This window comes from Triturus cristatus, chromosome 4_1 (genome assembly GCF_964204655.1).
Source record: "Triturus cristatus chromosome 4_1, aTriCri1.1, whole genome shotgun sequence".
Classification (NCBI taxonomy): Eukaryota; Metazoa; Chordata; class Amphibia; order Caudata; family Salamandridae; genus Triturus; species Triturus cristatus.
In genome coordinates, this window is record NC_140585.1 from 112,394,750 (window position 1) to 112,419,003 (window position 24,254).

Below are 24,254 nucleotides of genomic sequence, written 5' to 3' on the forward strand. Positions count from 1 at the left end.
GACCATGGGTAACAGAGGGCTGCCGATGGATATATGGTGGGAAGACATTTACCAGAGCACCAGAGAGGGTAGCTAAAATTAAATACATGAGGTAGTAGAGTTCAAGCATTGGGGTATATTTACAATGCATTTGCAGCACTTTCTGGAGTGTCACTTTTGTGATGCTCCGGAGGAGCAGTTTGCCAGCCTATATTTACAAGGCCACTCAAAGCCACACTGTGTGGTTTTTCATGGTCTTGTAAATATGGAGTAAGGCAATGCCTAACTCTGCATGGAAGCGGCGTTCCATGAGTGTTGCTGTGGGTGTTTGCACTCAACACCCATTGCTTTTAAGAGTGACCCAGATTTACAACGTACATAAATCCCAGGCAGCGTCAAAATGTATGTCCTCCCTAAGCAGGCATAACAAGGAGAAATGCTTACATTTGTCCTCATTTGTAGCTCTTTCCACATGTGCTGCATTCTGCAGCACACCTAGAACAAGGAAAACGCTTCCTATGATTGTTTTTGTACAGGATTGTGTCCCTTCCTGTACAAAAATAATCATGCCAACAACACAGACTTCCTTGCACCATAGTTCAAGGGTGCCTGCATTAGCGCTCAGCAGCAGTTCGCACGATGGCAGAAGGACAGGAATGCGCTGTATCTTGCAAATACAGTGCATTCCTGCCCCTTTCTTTTAGGATGTAGGGTGGTGCGGCTAGAAGGCTTGCAGCACTGCCCTATGCCAAAATATTGTAAAAACGCCCCTTCGTCTGTTTCCACATCTACCAACCCTGGATTGAAAAAAGGAGGAATGGAGGCAAAATGTTCTTCTAAACATGAATTCCTCATTCCAGGAATTGAGGGATGCAAGGAATGAAAAAATCCTACGCTGCCCTTTACTGTCAGGGGCCGGCCGTTATAATTGCTTTAATGGTAATTACAGGATGGTAATTACAGTGGGTTACCTCTGATAGTGCTCTTCAGAAGAACTATCCCAGCAGGGGAGCTCTTGTGTGACAGTAGCTTTGCTTTGAAGTTCACTGTCTGGAGTCCAGGCAATGTATATAACTTATTGAAGTTAGTATGAAGTTTGGTACATTGCCAGGCCCCTCACAGTACTTCAAAAGGCAACTGTGCTTTTTGTTTTTTTTTCCTGCCCGTGGAGCAGTAGATCAGCCATAATTCTGCTTGGATGGGAGAAAACAGGCTAAATGACTGCGTTCTGCTTACCTCAAGGGACATTCCCCCACCTCTAGTCACACTGTCTTGCTGCCAGAGTCCCCCTGTTAGCACTCACCTGTGGGTGTCTTGTGGTTGTCGTCTACTGTCCTGGGCTCTCTCTGCAGTTCTCATTGTGCCAGGGGCCCTGGCTTATATAAGACTGTAACTGATGATGAGGACCTGTGACAAATAAACAAGACGCACATTTTCAATACGACACACACTGTCACCTCAGACTACCCAGCTGATCAGGTGGGGACGCTAGAAAGACGCTTGAAGGCATCATCATTCCTCTTCTATTTGTGCTTCCACTTCATGTGTTTGAACATGTGTTCTTTCAACGCTTCTGTGATATGCATATCTGGCTCAGTGAAATGGCCATGTGTCTTAACAGCTATCACCACCATCGGTTCATGCCGATGTGTCTTCTGGAAAATAGAAAATATTCATTTTTCTGCCAGTGCTAATCATAGGAGAGATTCAATAGCAGCCAACCTAATTTAATGCTTACAGAGTAACTATTTGTAAAGTTTTTACAGCTGAATTACAAACGAGAACCCAACAACCTAAACCAAAACCTATACTTTACCATCCACCTAAACTGAAACCCTACACCTAAGCTTAACCTAATAATTTTGCATTCTTTGGATTTGCTCTACTTAGTTTTATTAAGTTTTGTTTGAATATAATGTCTATGCTTTGTATTCGGTGTTTTGAAATGTACCCCATAGAAAATACTTTTCAAAATATTTAAATCCTACCTTGCTTGAAGTTGTCAGCACTAAAGGTGCCACATACAGCTCTGACAAAACACTTCAGTGTGATCCTGGGGAGCCCTCAACATTCCAGCCCTGCTATGACTATGGCATTGCAAACTTGTCAAATAAAGTGTGCAAAATCAACCAGGCAATCCCATTGTAGTTCACTCCCTAACACACTGGTGCACTCTGTCCCTAACTCATTGACTTAATAAATAGCTCACCCACTTCCTCCCACACTCACTTTCTCATTCCCATACTCACTCCCAAGCTCACTCACTGATTCACTAATGTATACACTCCATAGTATACTGAACTGCAACCCTCATATTGGACAACATATCTGACCCCTTACCTATGTTTGCATGGCAAAACCCTGCATGAATTTTCCCCGCAAGTCTTTTACAACTAAGTTGACTATGACGTTTCCGCATGATACTTTACCACGTAAGTCATTACAATGATTTGCTTTTGGGGGTGCTGGACTTTGGAATAGTACAAATTGGTATTCCAACTCCATTCTCCGCAACAGTAGGGAAGGTGTTGGACTTAAAAATCCAAAACCAGTACAACAATCAGCCCCTACAGCAAGTCGTAAAAACTTGCATAGTAAAGTATTGCCTGGTAACATTGAATTTGGGGTAGGGACTGAGTTGTAAAGGCATGTCATTGTTGTTACTGCGGGGTAAAGGATGTTTCTCATATCTATGAAAAAGAAAAGGATAAACAGAACATGAGTAGCATTGAATAATGTTTTCCTAAAGTCCATTTCATCTCCATTATGGAGACAGATGAAGTCCTGCGGAGATTAAAAATACAAGGTTTTCTCCTTGTAATTAACCCTCAATGGACAAGGATGCACCAGGCCATATCTTGCATTCATGGAACGAAGGGCAGGGAAAGAAATTCCTTCCATTGAGTAGCTGTCGCTCTGGCCACATCCTGTGAAAAAAAGACCTTCTGGCCAGACCACTGCATTTGCTTTCTTTGTTTAGCTGCTGAGCGGACTCTCAGCTGATCAGAGTACTAAAGAAAAAGAACTATAATGTATTTTGGTCAGTCTGATGAAGATTATGTTAAAGGTTTACGGACAACATGATGTGCATTTGAAGATTGAGATTGGCTGTATCCTTCAGCCCAACAATTTTTCAAATGTGAACCTTGAGAAAGGAAATCATATCAGAACCCTCTGAACCATAAGGAATTCGGTAGATGTGTCTATTACGGTTTTTCAAGTCTTCAGTATGTTGCTTAAGAAGAGATATTTCCTGGGACATCATCTCAACCTTATCAGTCATATCTTAGATGTCACCAATTCGTTGTTCTCCCTCAGACACCCTAGAATCCAGGCTTGACAATTTCTCTTCAATCAGCTGAAGTGTAAGTTTGTTTCTATAAGAAATGCCTTTAAATGATTTATTTCCTCCATTAGGTCCTCTAGTGTTAGAGGTAAGAGTGTCTTTGTCGGAGAGGTAGTTTTTTTTTTTGCCTCTTATTATTGTTACTTTTAGAGTCTTTGCAGTGAAGTGGCATGATCAGAAATAGAGACACATGGTTTAATAAAGAGGAAGCAGCAGAGTTTGTACTTTGAAGACAGGAGGAGAGAATGATTATGGCTGAATTTTTCAGCCTCTCATATGATGCCCAAACAAGTAAGGGGACTCTTGATGAACTAATAGCCAATATTGTAAACATATGACAAGGAATAATAAATAGCAATCAGTTGTTGATGAAAACCAGCAATCTTACAAATTACTGTTGTTACCGCTCAGTCAGTTTATCATATGAAAGAGGAGTACCTTATTTTGTCTGAGCAGGGGCCCAAAACAACTCTTCCATCTACAAATGTATTGGGCAGTATCCAGAAAACAATGTCCTTAATACAATTCTAATGTGAGGATGAGCAAGTATGAACTTCAAAGCGCCGCCACAGGCTGGGAAAGATCCAAGGTGGTCGACGTAGCAGCCTGACATGAGGGAGCGGGAGCGGAGCGAAAACTATCCAAACAGTCTGTAAAGGAATCTACTTGTTTCCTGCATGCTCCACCACTGCCATACCAGGTAAAAATTAGAGGCATCCTCCAGTGAGGCTTCAACAGGTAACTCCGAGGTGCCAGGAGACTTGCACTACAACAGCCATCTTGTGGGACTTCTGGCAACGCCCTTGTCTCTCTGCAACGATCTCTGTCCTAAATATGGGCATCTCCGCTCATGTAACTATACATTATTGTAATAAGTAGGGGGGCAGACGGAAGTAGCTGCAAAATGGGGAATACGTATGACTAATGGGAAATGATAAAGGAGGTGTTTAGGGAGGGTTAGGGAGGAGTTTAGGAAGGAACAAACAACCATACTCAAATGAGTAACCTCCTAAAATGTTCACAAACTGCCTTTCTACAGTTAAAAAGGAGTTAAAAAATATAAATGCGGAGGAGCCTAGCGCGCAACCAAGATGGCTGCGTAGGTGCGAGGCTCCCGAGGACCTCCGCAACCTCCTACGTTTATCCTGTCTTCATCCTGCATCGGTTGAGGGGACTGTGTCGGTGAGCCTGAGCCGAGGTGGTACCCGTTTCCCGTTTTCGAATTGGACCTCGGGTGCCGGAGTGAGCACCGATTGAAGGTTGCGGCCTACTTCTCTCCTGACCCCGGACTTGCGCTGGGGGGCGACCCAGTGGCAAAGTGAACAACAACGGCGGGCTGGGCCTGGCGGGTCGCGTACCCCACACTTTCACTTTCGCACCCCCTTGCCGTCTCTGCAAGTGAGATCGCGGAACCTTTGTGTCGGGGTGACCTCGCTGGGGGACCCTGCCTGTCTGCCTGCTGTGGCCTGCTCCGCCGTCCTGGGGTGGCCCCCCGGAGCTTGTGGCCTTGATTGCTTGCTTTTTACGGCGTGGCTTTTGCGGGGGTGAGAACCGCGACGATGGCCACGAAACAAGATGGCGATCGGTCGAAGGCCAAGTCTGCCCGGCGTGGCGCCGTACATCAGGCCAACATCATGGACCGCTACACCCTCCAGAAGGGATCTCCCGGCGGACCGCACAAATCCTCTGAGTGCCCCCCGGATGCCCCGGATTTGCCCACGGATCTAACTCTGCAAGACGTCATGGGCGCCATTGCTGAGATGAAGGCCTCTGTGGGCCAGCGGTTCGACACCTTGGCGCAGAAGATCGACGCGGTCCTCGTTGATGTCAGCCTGGTGAGGGCTGATCTCTCCAAAACCAACGACCGGGTCGACTCTTTGGCCCACACCGCGTCGGGCCTCACGATTGAGGTGGCGGCCCTCCAAACGGAGGTGAACCGACTTCGTCAGGCGAGTGCGCTCACGGATCGGCACCTGGAGGACTCCGAGAGTCGGGCCCGGAGAAATAACATCCGCATCATTGGAGTGCCCGAGGGACGGGAGGAGGGGCCGGCGGATCTCTTTGTGGAGGACCTGATCACTACCCATCTCCAGCCTCGGGGACTGAGTAAATTCTTTGCCGTGGAGAGGGCTCATAGAGTTCCCGGGGCAAGGCCGAAGGTCGGAGCTCCTCTCATTGCCCGTATTTTCAATTTTCGGGACAGAGACGCGATCCTGCAAGCCTCTAGACTGCAAGGGCCAATCAAACTGGATAACATGGAGGTGAACTTTTATCCGGACTTCACCCAAGCGGTCCAGAAGTTGTGTGACTCTGGGATACATGGTGGCCAAACGTGACATTGCTCAACTGTGGGGTTCCCAGAGGTCGCCGACTGTCTCGGTGTGGAGGGATAATATGGATTGGTGCATGTTTCGGGAAAAGGTGGTGTATGTTGCGAGAGGTAAGCCTGGTACGTGGGTGAAAGTGTGGGGCCCCTGGAACACCTACCGTGGGGGAATCTGTATCCCGCCGGTGTTGCCCGACCCGTCACCGGCCCCGTCTCCCTAGCCAGTTTGTCCTCCCGGTTCTGTGCAATGAGTCTAATTAGTCCCCGTCCTGGTCTTTTCCCCCCCCCCGATACTCCCATGGATTGGTGGGGTCCCCCTCTTAGGGGAGCACATGCTGCTGTTTCCGATTGTGGGTTGCCTTGTGGATTTGTTTAGTGTTGTTATTTATATTAAAAAGAAACCGTTATGTGGGGTCCGGATGGTGTGGCTGCCGACGCTTCTTTCAACTCCTGTGAATTTCCCTCTGCCGCAGCATGCGTGCTATTGTTTGTATCACATGCTCCTTCTGTTTGCTAGCGGCCGGCCTGAAGGTTGTAGGCCCATCTTTGTATATTTTTTGGATTCTGTAATAAACGGTTTAAAAAAAAATATATATATATATAAATGCATTGTATTTAAGGTTAACAAATTGTCTGTAAATAAAGATAATTATTCTATTTTAAAACATTTAACTAACCTTTTTTAAATTAAAAATCAATATAACTTTAATATTTATCAAAAATAATTACATTTATTTCAATGAATTCTATACATTCCTTTAACAATTGTTAGTACATTATTAAGAAATATATATATTTTTTAATTTCAGATGGGTAGCTTTTTTAAATTTACGCATCAGAAAAATATTGTATGTTTAAATTAATATATTCAAATTAATATATTTTTAATTTACAAATTAGCTTTAATAAAGCAGTAAATGTTTAGATTGCTCCACATTAAAATAAATATAGAAACCTAATATTCCTCTATTTTTTGTAAGTGTAATAAACTGTTAGTGGCCTATTCACAAAGTTAAACTTACACCAGTAAATCTACACGTGTAAATTTACTCTTAAAGCTCTTACAGTTTTAAGCAACCTTACTATTTTTGGCTATTCATCATTTACAAGTGTAAAGAAGTGTAGATTTACATGTATCTAACCTGTGAAACAGGGGGTGGAGCTAAAGTTATGAGTGCAAAGTCATTACAGCTAAAGCAGAAGTGGTAGTCCCACACAATATTTCCTATGTGGTTCATTCATTTTTCCTCACCACCATTTACTTTATTTTGATATTCGAGTACCAGTGGTTGGATATGTGTGTGCTGGACTTACTCAAGTTCCAAGCTGAAGTATGTTTACTACTGTTTTGGGTCCTTTTTACATTTTTCGATCAATGTCTCTTTTGGCACCATAAAGCCGGCTCCTGACAGAGTCCTCTGAGCACGGCCTCCAACCCATCCTTCCATGATTCCAAGAAGGACATACCTGGGGGTCTAGTTGAAGTGGTCTGTCTAATGTATCCTAAAATGCTTTGTGTATCTCCACTTAGTATCTCTGGATGAGGAGACATTCCCAAATTATGTGGTAGAAGGTGTCGAGTGCATCCCAGCACCTAACACAATGGGAGCAGCTCACCTGACCCATTCTCCATAGTCTCTCAGGCTGTAATAAATCCTGTGAAAAATGTAATTGAATTATTCATAGGTTGGGTGAATAATGCAATGACCATTTATAATATGTGTGTCCAGAGGGGTCGCCTTTTTCATCTCTGTGTCTAGATTTGCCTATTGCTAAGCTAGTGTGTATTTATTAAAGTCCATCTGGGCTCAAGTATATTGTCTAATGGGCTAATAGAGGCCTCTGTTCTTCTCATTCATGTTTTACAACACTGGGCTTCATATTTTGTTGAATTTGCGTGCCTTCCCTTTTTGCTCGTTTGATCATTTCTCGCATGTCAGTAAGTACCAGAAGTGCTGGAGCCATAAATCTATTGTCAGCTCTATTGGGTTGCCCTGTAGGCTCGGTATCAATTGTTTGACTGCTAGGAACAAGTGGGAAACATGCTTCCCTTTGGTAGAGTACAGTGGGTATGCGGGCACTGCAGGGGTGCCTAAGATTATTGTTGTTGGAACATAAGGCACCATTTCCACCTACATTTTCAACATGATACATTGTATATCACCCCAATATCAATCATGTACATGAGTGCAGGTGCGTGGTGCTTTTTGTTTACTATTTAATATTACGTTTGTTGACCTTGGACGTGATTAGCCAAATTGTTCATGTGTGTGACACTATCATCCCACTGTTTAGGAGACAGAGTAGGTTTGAGATCTTTCCCCCATTGTGCTTGGTATGTGCTGTTCAACTGGGACAGTTTCATATTGAGTAATGCGCATTTATGAGATATTAAGGACCTCATTTACTACCATTTTGTATCAGGGTTATGTCACTTTTGTAGTGCAGCCCAATGCAAAATCATTTCTGGCACGTACCAAGCCACGTAAAAACACTCTGCATGGATTTGCGCTGTTAGGTGAATACAAAGTAAGACAACACAGCGCATAGTGCTGCCTTGCAGTACTTTGCATCGGGTAGCTGTTAAATGTGTGAAGCATCGGTGTTCTCATGCATTCATCCATATATTTTGACACAAACCCAGGTTTACACAGACTTGTAATCCGGGGGATGTACCAAAATAATGTGCTTACCCGACAGAGACGTAAAAAGGAACATCTTTATTTCTCCTTGTTAATTCCTCTTTTCAGTGTGCTGCATTCTCCAGCACACATAGAAAGAGGTATATTCTCCTAAGGATTACTCATAATGCTGGCACTTTTGCACTATGGAACATAGGTACCTGAGTTGGCACTGGACTGCACACAGTGCACCCGCGCAAGGAGAGAGCAAACGTGCACAGTTTCTTTGAAAATATGAAGCATTTCAGCTCTCTCTCTTTCACACAATGTGGCACAGTAAGTTCCCTTACTGCACTGTGTTACATGAAATAATAATAAATGTGCCCTCTAAGCATCTTGTGGATGTGAGGGTTTGAAGGAATTTCTTCACGCACTGTGAGGTCTTGTTGCTCTTGCTCTTACCTGGGGCTGTAGAATCCATTTTCTTATTTGAAGAACATGGAATCATCCTCCTTCTGGTATGCCATATGTTATCTTGACATTTTAAAAAGAGCAGGTTTCCCATTGTAAAAAGAATTCACAACTTTAAACAGCCCTGAGATTTCTACTGCCTTTGCTGGCTTCAGTTTAACCATGGCGTGAAATCTGTGTCTTCAATGATGGGGCCTTGAGTGGAGGGTTAGGTGGTTAGTTGTTGATGGCGTAATCGGCTATCCCAGGTTTCAAGAATTCCCTGCTGATAGGCGACATATATAGGTTATGCATTGCTATTTCTTTAGGACCCAGAGTACCTCCACTGGGGGGCATGGGGTTTAAGATTGTGGTTTATAACTGACAAGAAATTGCCCCCTTCCTCACATAGACATTCTATGGCGCAATGCACCTGGGCCTCTCCATTGCTAAGGTGAGGAAGGAAAGGCCCAGTGCAGGAGGAGCGGGTGAGGAAGACAAAGCACTGCAGGTAGGTCGGCCCCAGGGCTGTGAGGCTTCAATGAGTGGCTGTACTAAAAATAAAATGAGAAAGTGTAGGAGGGGCGGGGGAAGGGTGTAAGGAAGACAGGCAGTGGTTGCGCTGGGGCTGAGCGGGGCACCACGGCCCAAAATGATCTGAACTCACCAGCGGCAGTTGAGGAGGATTGTGTGAAGCCGTATTGCCAGGCTTTTGATCTGTGAAAAAACAACAGTTGATGGACAGAATGCAGAACAATGTCATACATTCACCCCAGTACAGAGATCTGGGCCTAAATACATCGTTTTTTTGCTCACCATGCCGTTCCAGTTTGAACCCAGCCATATGCGAATCAGTCTTGACCCTGTGCCTCATGGGTACAGTCCAGTCCGAAATGCCAAGCCAGGTCCTCCCTGGACTGGAAACAAGCTTCCTAGGACCGGTTTTGGGGTTTCACCCCTCTTCATCCAGGATAGCTTGATTCCAGTGGCATGGAGAGCACGGAACCCACATCTGGGCATACCCTCCCACTCGGGGTGACAAAGGCAAAAATAAGAGTTGATGGACAGAATGCAGACCAGTGTCATACATTCACCCCAGTACAGAGATCTGGGCCTAAATCCATCGTTTTTTTGCTCACAATGCCGTTCTGTGGCAGAAGGAGAGATGTTGGGGGTGCCACAAGCTGGCAAGCAGCCTAAGGCTGTGTGTGCCAGTGTGGTGAATCCAAGCCCACAAAATGTTACTCACTCAGCAGGGGGTAGCAGGGCTAAGGCAGCGGGGTCCAATGTGGTGAGTCCATGTTGGAGAGAGATGGTGCAGCTTGAAGAAGGAGGTGGGACCAACGGTTATGCGGGCCTGCTGCTTGATTTTTCCAGTATTTAAGGTCATGAGGGGGTGTTCCCTCATGTTTCGAAGTAGCAAGGGATTTGGAGCTTAGCAGAATTCAGTTAGGGTATGCAAGATGTTGGGAACAGTCGGAGTTTGGCCAGTTTAGGCAGGTGTAGGAGACAGCATGTAGCTGGGGAGGATGCAGTTCAGTGGACCTGAGAGTGGTACTGGTATTTCTTGGGTTGGCAGGAGCTTCAGTGCACGCTTGGCACATGAGTCAAGAATCAAGGGCAATGCCCTAAGAAACGCAAGACATGGCAGACGGTGGATGTGGGTTGCAGCAGAGGAGGGTGGGGGCATGAGGGGTACGGAGATAGTGAGGGCAGCAGACCAGATGAGACAGGCAGGAGAATTTGGCAGGGATGGTGGGGTAGTGCATTTCTCAGCAGGGATAGTTTGGTGCAACTCAGAAACCCACTCCAAATTCAGAAGTTGTGCCAGTTCTGTCAATTCTGGGACAGCGAGGGACCTGAGTGAGCATGGCAGTGGAAGGCATTATATGACTTCTGAACAGCAGGTGAATTTCTATGAACAGCTTTATGAAGAGTAGTTTGGAGATGGATGTGTGGGTGATGGGCAGTTTTCATACAGACCCTGCCACAGATCCTTCACCATCGACAAAGCTCCCACGACCACCGAAGGCACGCCCGATGCACGACCACCGAAACCCTGACTTGCATCCTTCTCAACATGCGCTCCCTGCACCAACACACCGTAGAGATTTGGAACCTGATAGAAACCTTCTCGCCCGACGTTGAATTCTTCACGGAAACCTGGATCAACGCCACCTTCGGCCCAGACATCGCAACGGCCATCCCCGACGGATACAAGATCCAGAGAAAGGACTGTCCGCACCGCCCAGGAGGAGGACTCGCCATCGCACACAAGATCCCCTCTGACTATCCACATCCAGCACGAGTGATCCCCTCTCCAACACAGAGCACCTCCACTTCCAGATCCAGACTAGCCCCAGGACCATGCTACGTGGCACCCTCATGTACAGACCGCCAGGACCTCGCACTCATCACGCAACCACCATCCCCGAGCTCGCTGCACCCCATGCCATCACCTCGCCAGGGACTACATTCTACTCGGGGACCTGAACTTTTACCTCAACAACAGCAACGACCCCGACTCCACCACTCTCCTCGACAACCTCTCCAACCTTGGACTGAAGCAGCTCGTCAACACGCCCACCCACAGAGTGGATCACACCCTCGAGCCCATCTTCGCAGGGGGAACTAACATCCGCTTCAGCCACACCACCCAGCCCCCCTGGACAGACCACCACTGTGTCCACTCCACTTTCAACACCACCACCGCACCCAAACCCGCCCACACCCACCATGATGAAACTGGAGCAAGGTCACAGAGGAACACCTCAGCACCACCCTCCATCAAAACCCCCCCATCACCACAAATGGCACCAACTCCACAGCCAGGTAATTTCATCGCAGGATCTCCTGCTGCACCGACAAGCTCACACCCCTCCACCCCCCTGCCAAACAAGGTCTTCTAAAAGCCGCCTGGTTCACCACAGAACTTCAAGAAGCCAGACGCTTCTGCAGATGCCTAGAAAAAACCTGGAGAAACCTGAAAACCACAAAATCATGGAACAACCAGAAGAGCGCCCTGAAGGAATACCACCAACGCATAAGAGACACCAAATGGACCTTCATAAGAGACAAAGTCCAGACCAACGTGACCAATGCCAAGGAACTGTTCAACATCATACAGCAGTTTGCCAAACCCACCTGCAAAGCCACTGACATCACACCCTTCCAGGAACTCTGCGACAAGCTCAGCTCCTACTTCCATCTGACGATCAAGGCCTTCTACGGCAACATCAACAAACCAGTGATGAACACCACCCCCCTACCAACCGCCGCCGATAAGCCTACCATCACGTCCTGGGATCCCACTACCGTCAAACTCATCACTGAAGAAAATCCACTCAGGAGCCCCAACAGACCCCTGCCCACCATGCATATTACACAGGGCTACCACCATCATTTCACCCAAACTAGGAAGAACCATCAATGCCTCCCTCAGATCAGGCATCTGCCCAGATGACTGGAAGTGGGCAGAGGTAAGCCCCTCCTCAAGAAACCAACAGCCGACCCTACGGATCTGAAAAACTACCGGACCATTTCTCTCCTCCCCTTCGCTGCCAAAGTCACCGAGAGAATCGAAAACACCCAGCTGACCACCTTCATAGAAGAGAACTCCCTCCTGGATGCCTCCCAGTCTGGATTCTGCAGCAACCACAGGACCAAAACGGCCCTTCTCGCCGCCACCGACAACATTCGCATACTATTGGATCGAGGACACAACGCGGCCCTCATCCTTCTAGACCTCGCTGCAGCTTTTGACACCGTCTCACATCGCACGCTTGCAGCCAGACTACATGACACAGGAATACAAGGAGCCACCCTCGACTGGATCCAATCCTTCCTCTCCCACAGAACCCAGAGGATCCGACTCCCTCCTTTCCTCTCTAAACCCATGGAAATCAGCTGCAGAGTACCCCCGGGATCATCCCTCAGCCCCATACTCTTCAACGTCTACATGGCCCCCCTCGCCGCCATTGTCAGACAGCATGGGCTAAACATCGTATCCTACGTGGACAACACTCAGCTCATCCTCTCACTCACGTAGAATCCCGAAGACGCCATACTCTGCTTCCAGGAAGGAATGAAGAACATGACAACCTGGATGAAGGACAGCTGCCTGAAGCTTAACTCAGAGAAAACCGAGGTCCTCATCCTCGGACCCAGCACCACCGCCAGGGACAACACCTGGTGGCCCTCTGCCCTCGGGAGCCCACCAATCCTTACAGACCACGCTCGGAACCTCGGTATCATCCTGGACTCCTCCCTCTCCATGAACAACCAGATCATCGCCGTCCTCTCCACCAGTTTCAACTGCCATCGCATCCTCCGTAAGACCTTCAAATGGATCCCCCCTTGACTGCAGAAGGACCATCACCCACACACTCATAACCAGCAAACTGGACTACGGCAACGCCTTCTATGTCGGAATCAACAAAACTCTTCTACACAAACTCCAAGCCATCCAGAATGCCGCAGCCAGTCTCGTCCTCGGGACACAGCCCCACGAGCACAAGACCCAACACCTACAAGGCCTCCACTGGCTCCCCGTCGAAAAGAGGGTCACCTTCAAACTCCTCACCCACGTCTACAAATCCCTCAATAACATTCGATCCAAATACCTCAAAGAGAGACTACCCTTCAATGTAACCAAGAGGAAGCTCTGCTCCGCCGACCTTACCATGGCAGAGGTCCCCCGTATATGCAGGAACAGAACCGGCAGGAGAGGTTTCTCCTACATCGCAGCAAAAACCTGGAATGAGCTGCCGGTGAACATCAGACTCTTCCTGACTCTGCACATGTTCAGGAAGGACCTCAAAACCTGGCACCTTGAGACCCTCACGGGTGAGTAGCATGCTATATAAGCCCCTGATTGATTGATTGATTGATGGAGCAGTGGCAAGCATGCGTGCATATGAGCGTGATAATTTTGAATTTGGAATGGAAGAGTCTCTGTAGGATTGCGATGATGAGGTCTTGGCCAAGGGCAAATTATGTGGCTGAGAGAGTAAGGAGACAGAGTGGTGGAACGTGCTTAATGATAAGCGTCATGGGTGCACAGAATTTAATGTTGGAGTAGGAGTTGGTGTTTTGCAGGTGAAGCAAAAGCTTGAAGAGCAAAAAGAGGTGTCCCTGCAGCCGGGTAGAGGACTGGCATTGAGATGGCAGGCTTTGGAACAAGCCACAATCTTGAAGCAAGGTAAAGACAAAAAAAGTTTATCAGTCAGTGTCGGTGGGCATCTGGATAGGAACGGACAAACTGGGGGAGAAATCAGGGAAAGCAGCGGGATCTAGCATACGGGTGCGACTAGTGAATAGTTCGCAAATTCAGAATCATGGTACAGGTACAGAGACCAGTGACAACTAGGGGGAGAAAACAGAAAATTGAAGAATTGGGATTGGGCCAACCCTGTAGATCTAATGAAGGAAAAAAAGGGCTAAGGAAAGCAAGAAAATACAATGTTAAAAACATTTGGATTACAAAACCGCTTGGGACGCATCTCATGGCATCTACTAAAGAAAGGGGAGTACATGGAGATGTTCAATCTGTTACATAGGGAAGTCAGGGATCAGTAATGGTCAAAAGAGGAGGGGGATGAGATGTCCAAGCGAGTCCACAGTCTGAATATCGAGTTTAGAATTTCGACCTACAGTAATATTGAATTGCAAACATCGTAGGGACATAAAATGGAAATCAAGAATATAGACGACCAGAATATCGACCTGAATGTGTTAAATATTGTTTTTGTCAATATTGAAGTAGTTATATCGATAGCAAAAAAATCTATGTTACTAATATCGATATTTATTTTAGTGTTATGTATTTTATTATGTATTTTATATGTATGTGTTATATATTTTTTGTTAAGTATTGTACTGGTTTTTAAATATATGTATAACATTCTTAGAAGTTAGTAAAGTTTTTTTAAATAAATTATGCGTTTTAGTACTGTAGCGGGTTGTGGGTTTGTAGGGGAATAGGGTGGGAAGTAATTAAATTATAGTAAATTCATTAATCATTTTTAGGAATTATTAATTAATTTTCATAACATTTTGCGTTTTAGTTTTGTAGCGGGTTGTCGGTTTATAGGGGAATAGGGTGGGAAGTATTTTAAGTGTAATTGAGTAATTATTTATTTTTATTTATTGGTATTGTTAATTAATTTATTGTTAATTAATTATTAATTGGCAATTATTTTTATTCATAGGTAATTAATTTTTATTAATTGATTGATTGATAATTATATTAAGTGTATTCATTTATTATTGGAGCGGGTTGTGAGTTTATAGTGGAATAGGGTGGGAAGTAATTTAATTGTAATTAAGTAATTGTTAATTTTAATGTTGGGTATTGATAATTAATTTATTGCTAATAAGTTATTATTTGGTAATTAAGTTTGAATAAATATTATTTTTTGGCATTGTAAATTAATGTATTGTTTAATAATTATTAATTGGTCATGATTTTTTATTAATTATTACTTATTGGTATTCATCATTAATGTATTGTTAATTAATTATTAATTGGTAATTACTTTTTAATTATGTTTATTGTTTGGTATTGAAAATTAATTTATTGTTATTTAATAATTAAATCTTTATTTATAAAAATTAATTTAATTATAAGTATGTTAATTTTTTCCCCTCCGCTATTGAACACTTACACTACTGTTGCACTTACTGGAGTGGGAATACTAATGTTTACCCCTACGCTATCCAACGCTTTCCCTACTGTTGCTCTCTCTGGAGTGGGAATAGTAATTTTTACCCCTACGCTATCCAACACTTTCCCTACAGTTGCACTCTTTGGAGTGGGAATAGTAATTTCTACATCTACGCTATCCAACACTTTCCCTACTGTTGCACTCACTGGAGTGGGAATAGTAATTTTTATATCAACGCTATGCAACACTTTCCCTACTGTTGCATTCTCTGGAGTGGGAATAGTAATTTTTACCTCCTGCGCTATCCAACGCTTTCCCTACTGTTGCACTCTCTGAAGTGGGAATAGTAATTTTTACCCCTCCGCTATCCAACGCTTTCCCTACTGTTGCACTCACTGGAGTGGGATTAGTAATTTTTACCCCTATGCTATCCAACACTTTCCTTATTGTTGCACTCTTTGGAGTGTGAATAGTAATTTTTATATCTACGCTATCCAACACTGTCCCTACTGTTGCACTCTCTGGAGTGGGAATGGTAATTTTTACCCCTATGCTATCCAACATTTTACCTACTGTTGCACTCACTGGAGTGGGAATAGTAATTATTACCCCTACGCTATCCAACACTTTCATTAATGTTGCACTCTTTGGAGTGGGAATAGTATTTTTTATATCTACGCTATTCAACACTTTCCCTACTGTTGCACTCACTGGAGCGGGAATAGTAATTTTTACCCCTACGCCATCCCACACTTTCCCTACTGTTGCACTCATTAGAGTGGGAATAGTAATTTTAACAGCTACGCTATCCAACATTTAAGCAGTGATGCACTGTTTGGAGTTGGAATAGTAATTTTATTCCCTCCACTATCTAATATTTTTTGTATTATTTTAGATAATATAGTATATCAGTGTTTCCCAAACTGGGGTCCGTGGACCCCCAGGGGTCCATGACACATTCCCAGGGAGTCAGCAGGCAGCAGTTTTAAAAGCACTGCAAAGTTCCTTGTAGAATTAGCAGTTTTCGAGCAACAGTAACAGTGTCAAGATAACACCAGTGATTAATGTACCTGCTGGAGAGAGATGAGAGTTTTGTCCAGTGGCAGGTTTGACTTATCTAATGTAGCACAGAGGGTTAATATGCCTACTGCAAAGAACGTGTAGAATGCATTTTAAAAAACAGTATTTTATGTGTGTAGGTCAGTGGGTTAGTGCTTTTGCCACAGAGATTCTTTGTTACTCTGCAGCTCATAAGAGACAATCAATCTAGCTCAGTTACCTATAATCGGTCATCAAAGAGCTGCTTACACACTGCATGCTACAAGTTAGTAACTTATGTTTTTCCCAGTCTGTCATTATCCTGATGCTGTTGAAGGAGTTTATTTGGGTGGAAATACATTTAGTCAATGCTAACCACTGTGTTATGTTCTGAATCATGAGTTTGTGCTTTTCCAGACCAAGCACTCTTGAAAAATGCCTACCAGTATGAATGACATGTGAATCCTACACCTTGTAGTCCCCTTTACCTTTTGTAACATTTTCTCTACACTGATTTACAAGTATGATTCATTGTCTCTATATGTGTGTGATGTAAATTGCTCTGACATCCTGCAATGGTATGAGAGATGCTATAAATTAGAACAAATGAAATACATGTGACGGAGGGGCTATTGAGATATGAGAGGCACTGTTGGAGGGTGATAATAAGGGGATCATTGAAGAACCCCAACAAAGATTGTTGTATCCTGGTGCATAGTAAGATCATCTTTTACTATTCTTTAAAAGCTAATACAATTCCTAAATTTTCTTAGGGGGGAGAGCCTCCCAAAGGCCCCTTTGTAGTGGTCATGCTCACTCACTGCACTTGGTATGCACCGTATCGGGACTGGTCTGAAAATATTTGTCAGGAGCCTTGTACTGCGAAATAAAACTAACCATTTAAAATGTAATCACGGAAATGCAACACCAACCTTCCCATTCAAATGTTCTGTTTTTTGCAAACTCTTTCAATATAAAATACTAAAATCCTTAGTATTTCGAGTACTTGTTTTGTGTGCACGTGTGTTTATTTTTTACGAATTACTCTTTTAGGTGCCGATTCCGATCCGTTAAAATTTTTTTACGTAAGACTCGTATCCGTATATTTTTACGTACGAATCGTACAAGTCCCGTACAACCGGCGAAGTACGATTGGTATGTGAAAAATACATACGAATCGCTTCGGAAAAGGGTATGAGAGGGAGCCGGACTGTTTTACGTACCAATCGTAAAACTGAAGTCCGAGTGCGCAAGTACGATCCATACCGTCCATCCGAAAACACAACCGCATGCAAAAGGCCCCGTACGGAGCGAACGCAGTACCACTCATGTACCTGGGTAAACTAGTGCCCGGGATACGAGTCGTACAGCCCCCCCTCCCCCGCATATGTCAGCACCGTACCCCCGTATGTCAGCACCATACCCCCCCATGTCCGCACCGTACCCCAGCCCCGTACATGTACGCACAGTACCCCCGCCCGTACCCCAGCACCGTACCTGTACGCACCGTACCCCAGCACCATACCTTTACGCACCGTACCCCAGCCCCGTACCCCAGCCCCGTACTTGTACGCACCGTACCCCAGCACCATACCCCAGCCCCGTACTTGGACACACCGTACCCCACCACCGTACCCCAGCCCCGTACTTGAACGCACCGTACCCCAGCCCCATACCCCAGCCCCGTACATGTATGCACCGTACCCCAGTCCCGTACTCCAGCCCCGTACCTGTATGCACCGTACCCCAGGCCCGTACCCCAGCACCGTACCCCAACACCGTACCCCAGCACCCTCAGCCAGCATCGCGTATGTACGGACCTTACAACAACATTGCAGATAGAGCACGGTACACCAACATCGTGTATGTACGCACCTTACCCAAGCGAAAAAGACTCGTACTGAACCAGGAAACTGTAAAACAGCACAAGGAGGGTCGATTCGACTCGCACAACACCACAAAACACGTCTACATGAGAAAATACATATCAATGACTGACCTGGCACATCCAAACAGGCAAACAGAGGCCCAAACTCACAACCACCTCTTATAACACACCCACCAAAATTTCAAACCCAGCCACACCCACAAATGGACCGATAAAAAGGGCCCACACACACAAACCATGAGCCTTTGCAACAGACCCACTGCTGCCAGACCCCACAGACAAACAACTGCACCCATACACCTTAACTTACACACCTTCACAAAGACCTCCTCTGCACATTCAGACCCACACCATCACATTCACACCCACACACCCACAACCATCCACACCCACACCCTACACCATGCCCACAGACAAGAATCCAAAGTTTGCAAGGGAGGAGCTGGACATCCTTGTCAACGAAGTCATCAGAGTCGAGCCACAGCTCTTTGGAACATTGGTCAGACAGACCAGCATAGCTGAAAAATCACGCATGTGGCAGAGGATCATCGATAGGGTGCATGCTGTTGCGCCCATCAGAAGGACCAGGCATGAATGCCAAGCCAGGTGGTACGATCTGCGGAGGGCAGTCAAGCGGAAAATGAACGAGGGCTATGCCCAGAGCAACATCACTGGAGGTGGGCTGCCCCGCAGACCGGTACATTACCATCGCTGGGAGGAGAAGGTGATGGCCCTGCTTCCGCTGGTGGGAGTACACGGAGTCGAAGGAGTCGCAGAGCCTGGTGAGTACACAAACAACTTACGTAACATGGGGGTAATGGCATCCACACCCAAAATACACCAAATGCACGCAACTACCCCCAAGCCCTCCCCGGACACAACCACACTCAAAAAACATGCTCATGACACTAACATGTCCATGCCCCATTCACAAAGCAATGCCATGTCCCAGGCTACACAAACCACAAACCCAAGACTGGATGTCCGGGATGCTGGGAGGGTGGGGCTTACAAAACACATTGTGCAACTCAGAAGCAGACACCATTGCTCTCAGCCCATATGGCCCAGGTACATACCCATGCACCATGCCCAATGCACAGAGACTGGAAAAGTACTGCCAAGGTAGCTGACACTTGGCCCTGCTGTTTGCAGCACAAGACCCTCCTGTGACCACTGTACACTCAAACACCAACTCCACAAGCTCAGATATCGAGCACAGGAACTCACACTCACTGTCATGCCAGCATGCACCATGAGGGGACAGACACATCCCCTGGGAGACCCAATGCCAACTCACACTACACCCAACAGCAGGCCCTGTCACACCCCCCCCCCCCTTATACAAGCACACACCCCCAGGGCAGGCAACGGATTTACCCACTCTCACAATGGACATGTGACACAACAAGATCAATCCATAGCAAAATAAGCATCCTAGACAAAAATCGACAGGTCAAACACTTAGGAGAACATATCAATCTGTCCCCCGCAACATACCCATCCCCAAGTGGACATTGAGAGGAATGCTAGGCACATCGAACCACCTGGAGGAACTGTGCCAACTTGAACATGTATGAAACATGTATGTTGCATGAAAAACAGCATTAACATTGTCTCTCTCTCACACACAGGGCAACGTCATGGATCTCCCCCCAACAATAGGGGGGGAAGAATCACAGTCCCAGGCTCGGCGTGAAGATGATCCCACCGGCAGCGACGACTCTCACCACTCCATGGATGACCCCAACCAACCTGGACCCTCTGGTGCCCAAGCCCCTGCAGCACCTGCATCAGGTACATCTGTGCCAACCACCACCCCCATTCCTGCCACATCCCAGGAGACACCCAGGAGCCCTGCTCGCACTGAACAACAGGGCCAGTCTGACCAGGAGGGACAAGGTTCTCCGGGCACCCAGGAGGAGGCAGGCAACCCCGCAAATGCCATCCCTTAGGGGTCCCGTAGACCCAATTTGCCCACAACGGCAGGCCAGGCTCGTGTGGGCAGGGGTGGTGGGAGGGGAGGCAGGAGGAGGCGCGAACCTGACCAGCCAGCTTTGGGAACTGGTATGTCACACATACGCCACATCCTGGACACATACCGGCGTGAGACCAGGGCCATCAGCTAGGTAGTGGCGACCCTCAACGAGATGAAGAACCTGCAGGCCGAGCAACATGCCAGTCAACAACAACACCAAGGACGGATGGAGGCAAGACTGGCTGAGCTCCTGGCGGTGCAAATGGACATGAGCCGTTCACTCTGTCGGATTGCCGAAAACATGGGCAATCCTCCCTGTGCCCACAGGCGAAGACCACCACCAGCCACAGGGAGGGAGGAGGAGTAAGAATTGTCCGACGGAGCATCACACACATCGTCAAGGCCTGCATCTGAGGGTCCCGCGAGGAAGGTGGGACATCCACGGAAAAGACCATGAGAGGCAGTGGACCATCCACATCTCCCAGGTCACCTGGCCTGGCACCTGGCCCCTGGCACAACAGCAGCACCTCATCCAATGACATTCTCTGCCACATGGACTTGCCGGTCACAGTCTGACCAATGATGACCAACACTGTGGTCTGGACTCTGATGACTTCAAATACAAAGGATCCCATCTCTCCCTGTGAACTTTGGATTCTATGCCCACTGTATAGCACCTATTTGTCCACACTAAACACGCCCCCCACCGAGAATAAATCTTAATTTCTTTACTTATATGTTACAGTCATTTTGCATGAGTACACAACCTACGTGTGGGGAAATGTCAAACTATGCCTGAGTGTTGAAGTAACTCCAGCCATCCATACCCTGGGATCTGAGTCTGGTACAGAACACACATGGGTCACTATGTATCATCCAATACAGACATGGAGCACAATACTCACCTGTGATGGCCTCAAGCAGCTGAGGGCAGGCTTGCAATACTGTGCGGACAGACCAATTTGGAAGAGTATCATTAATGCGTAGAGGTCATGGCTCATGTGGATGTTCACGGGGAGGGAGTACCAGGTATGTTTTGCCAGGTGGGAGAACCATGTCCTGCATGCTGGAGTATGGTGGATGTGAAGAATGGTGGCCAGGGCAAGGTTGGATGCATGGAGATGGCCCAACGGGGTGTCGGATGACAGACGTCCAAGGTTGGTTTGGGGTCTGGGGTTGTGGACTGCCTCCTGAGTGTGGGTGAGGAGTCTGAAGGTCATCCTGCAGCAGACACTGATCCTTTGCAGCTATCTCTGGTGTACGGTGATGTGGCTGGGGTGCCGGATGTTGAAGCTGAGGTGTGCAGATGCACCCTGCATGTGGACAAGTTTCCCTGGAGTTTGGATGTACTTGCTCCGAGGAGGGCGGGGCAGTAGTTGACACGGCTGTTGTCGTGGACCTGGGGGATGGTCTGTCTTTCCTTGGAGTGGATCTATCTGTGGATCATGTGCATCATGCAGAGGGTGTTGCAGCCTGAGGTACAGATGCTGGTGATTAGCATGGCAAATGTGAGTGACAAATCCATGATGCACACCATCTTGTGTGCGTGGCCACTGGGTGCTTGTGCAGGGCTCTTGCGGGTGGGACACAAGCAGTTGACCCAGCTGTAAGGGGACAATCCTCAGATGATTTCCTCAGTCCTGTACAAGTCCAGCCTCAGTTGGCTGATGTTCAGCCATTCATCAATGGATCTCATGCCTTCTTGAATGTTGGAACTGGCAATGATGGCTGCGTCTTTAGTGAGGGTGAGGAGCACCTGGCTGTCAATGGCATACGAGCTGATGATGAGGTGCTATGCGCATGTGATGGCGGAGAGGGGGGTCCTGGACACATTGAAGATTGACACACTGAGAGATGATCCCTGGACCATGTGCCAGATGACGCCACTATACTACATGCTGAAGGCTTGAGTCCCACTCCCATGGCCTTGCTGGTGTACGGAGCCGGTGGGGAGTAGGAGGGACATGGCCTAGTTGGTGTGACAGGGCCTGAAATGCGGGGCAGCGCTGTGTAGGCAGTTGGAGTTGCACACTCATCATGCAAAGGTGTTGTGTGAGCGCTTAGGGTATGCCTGAGAGCAGGCGGTAGATTTTCGGATGGACATTGCTTGGAGGGTGGCAGCAACATCAGACTGTAGTGTGATGTGGGTCATGCAAGGACATGAGGGTCGTGCAATGTGCATGTTGCATGCGCTGACGGTCCAGCCTTTGGCACCGCGTGGCCGCAACAGTGGCACAGACAAGCTGATGACAGCCTAATGAATGGGTGGAGGGAGGAAGGGAGGAGCATCTTTGAGGTGTGTGTGTTGCCGAATCCCGCAACTTTGTGGGCCCTTGCTGCAGGGGCCGCAGCAGCATGCGGCATGTCCTGCAAACTATGCCACAAGTTGCACACAAAGACAAGGATGTCAGAAAGGACAACTGCAACAGGCGTATGTAAAGGAAGGAGTGTCCAGTTTCCCATGGCCCACCCAGAGACAATGGATGCACAATCACCAAAGATGACTGACACAGGATCAGGAAACTGAAGGCTGAGCTGCGCACAGGAGACACACCCTCAGCAGGTGTTGACGGCCCGTTGTGGTGACCAACATGCCCAAATACATACATAACCATGGACTTCATGCACAATAGAGATTCTAATCCATGAAGAACTGCATGCATGTTGCTAAACTACACATAGACTCATATGCACAATCTTTGACAACTATGCCAGAGATGCCACATGCAAAGTGGCAAGAGACCTGCATTGACAGAGATGAGGCACCTTGGAGGGTGAGGAACACCTTTATTACTCAGGCTCACACCTAGGGAAATGCATCAATATGAACAGACTCACAGGTCATTTGGCTGAACATGTGGGACCCACACTGGACACCCCCTTCACAACACAGATGCTGTAAATCCAGTGACCTGGCACACAAGTGAAGGGGGTGAGCCAAACACCCCCTGCTGCACACGGAGAGGCTGCAATTCCCCATTGATCCTCTTATGGGGATGTCCCACACTATGTCCACCCGTAGCATCCCGTATGTTTCAGGGGAAGTTTTACACACATTGATGCCTTCATCAGAATCCACAATCCCATTACAGATGACTGTCACGAAGGGTGACTATCAATTCATGGGAGTCATGAAACATGTCATGTGCCCCATGGTGAGTCGACTTGTATGCATAGTAACACAACATGCACAGGAGCAGTGCCCACACATTCCAAACACCTACCACCCCCAAAATGCCTTGCAGCAATCCTTACCCAAAAAGACTTTTCACCATGTCCGTGCATGGGACGCTGATTCAGCACACGTTGCAATACTCATGAGGAATAGCAGGAGGCCAATGATGACACGAGCAGACAGCATGCGCAACTACCTGGGGATGACAGACACACAAGAAGTAATTGAAAAGATTGTCATCCGCATGCATGGTCATTTACTCTACAGGAATAAGTTTGTCACCATGCTAGTTTAAAATTGAGTGTCTCACCTAAAATGTGTGGAATGACATCATCACTCGAGTGACACATCTGAACACACCTCTAAGTCACTTAGCATACAGTCAGCTGAACACACACATTGCAACACATGCCACACAAGGCTCCAAGCGTGCACACTCAGACCCAGGGACTCACCATTATGAGAAGAAGTTGCGTATGAGCTGACTCTGGAGGTTCTCCTCCTCTTCACTTGCCTCGTGACCAAGCCCTTCATCCTCCACGGGTGGATGTTCCTGCTCATCCGGATCCAGGATGAGTGGCACTGCCTTCTCCACTGCCATGTTGTGCAGCATGCAGCACACAAGGAAGATTTTGCAGACCTTCACCGGTGCATATGGGAGGGACCTGCCTGTCTTGTGAAGGCACCGGAATCGGCTCTTCAGGAGGCCAAACGTCCCATGGGCGTTGTTGTAACGGTGATCTGCAGCTCTTCTGGGGTTGCGGAGAGGCGTCATCAGCCATGGCATGTTG

General features: G+C 47.1%; 1 long non-coding RNA gene across 1 annotated transcript in view; it reads right to left on the minus strand.

Annotated features, from left to right (window-relative positions):
* LOC146844059 (uncharacterized) overlaps positions 1–1,698 on the minus strand; it is a 113,458-nt gene extending 111,760 nt beyond the window's left edge. The window contains exon 1 of the long non-coding RNA XR_014981121.1: positions 1,283–1,698. This is a non-coding gene — a long non-coding RNA (uncharacterized LOC146844059). The remainder of the gene's footprint in view (positions 1–1,282) is intronic.
* Between the last annotated feature and the right edge of the window lie 22,556 nt (positions 1,699–24,254).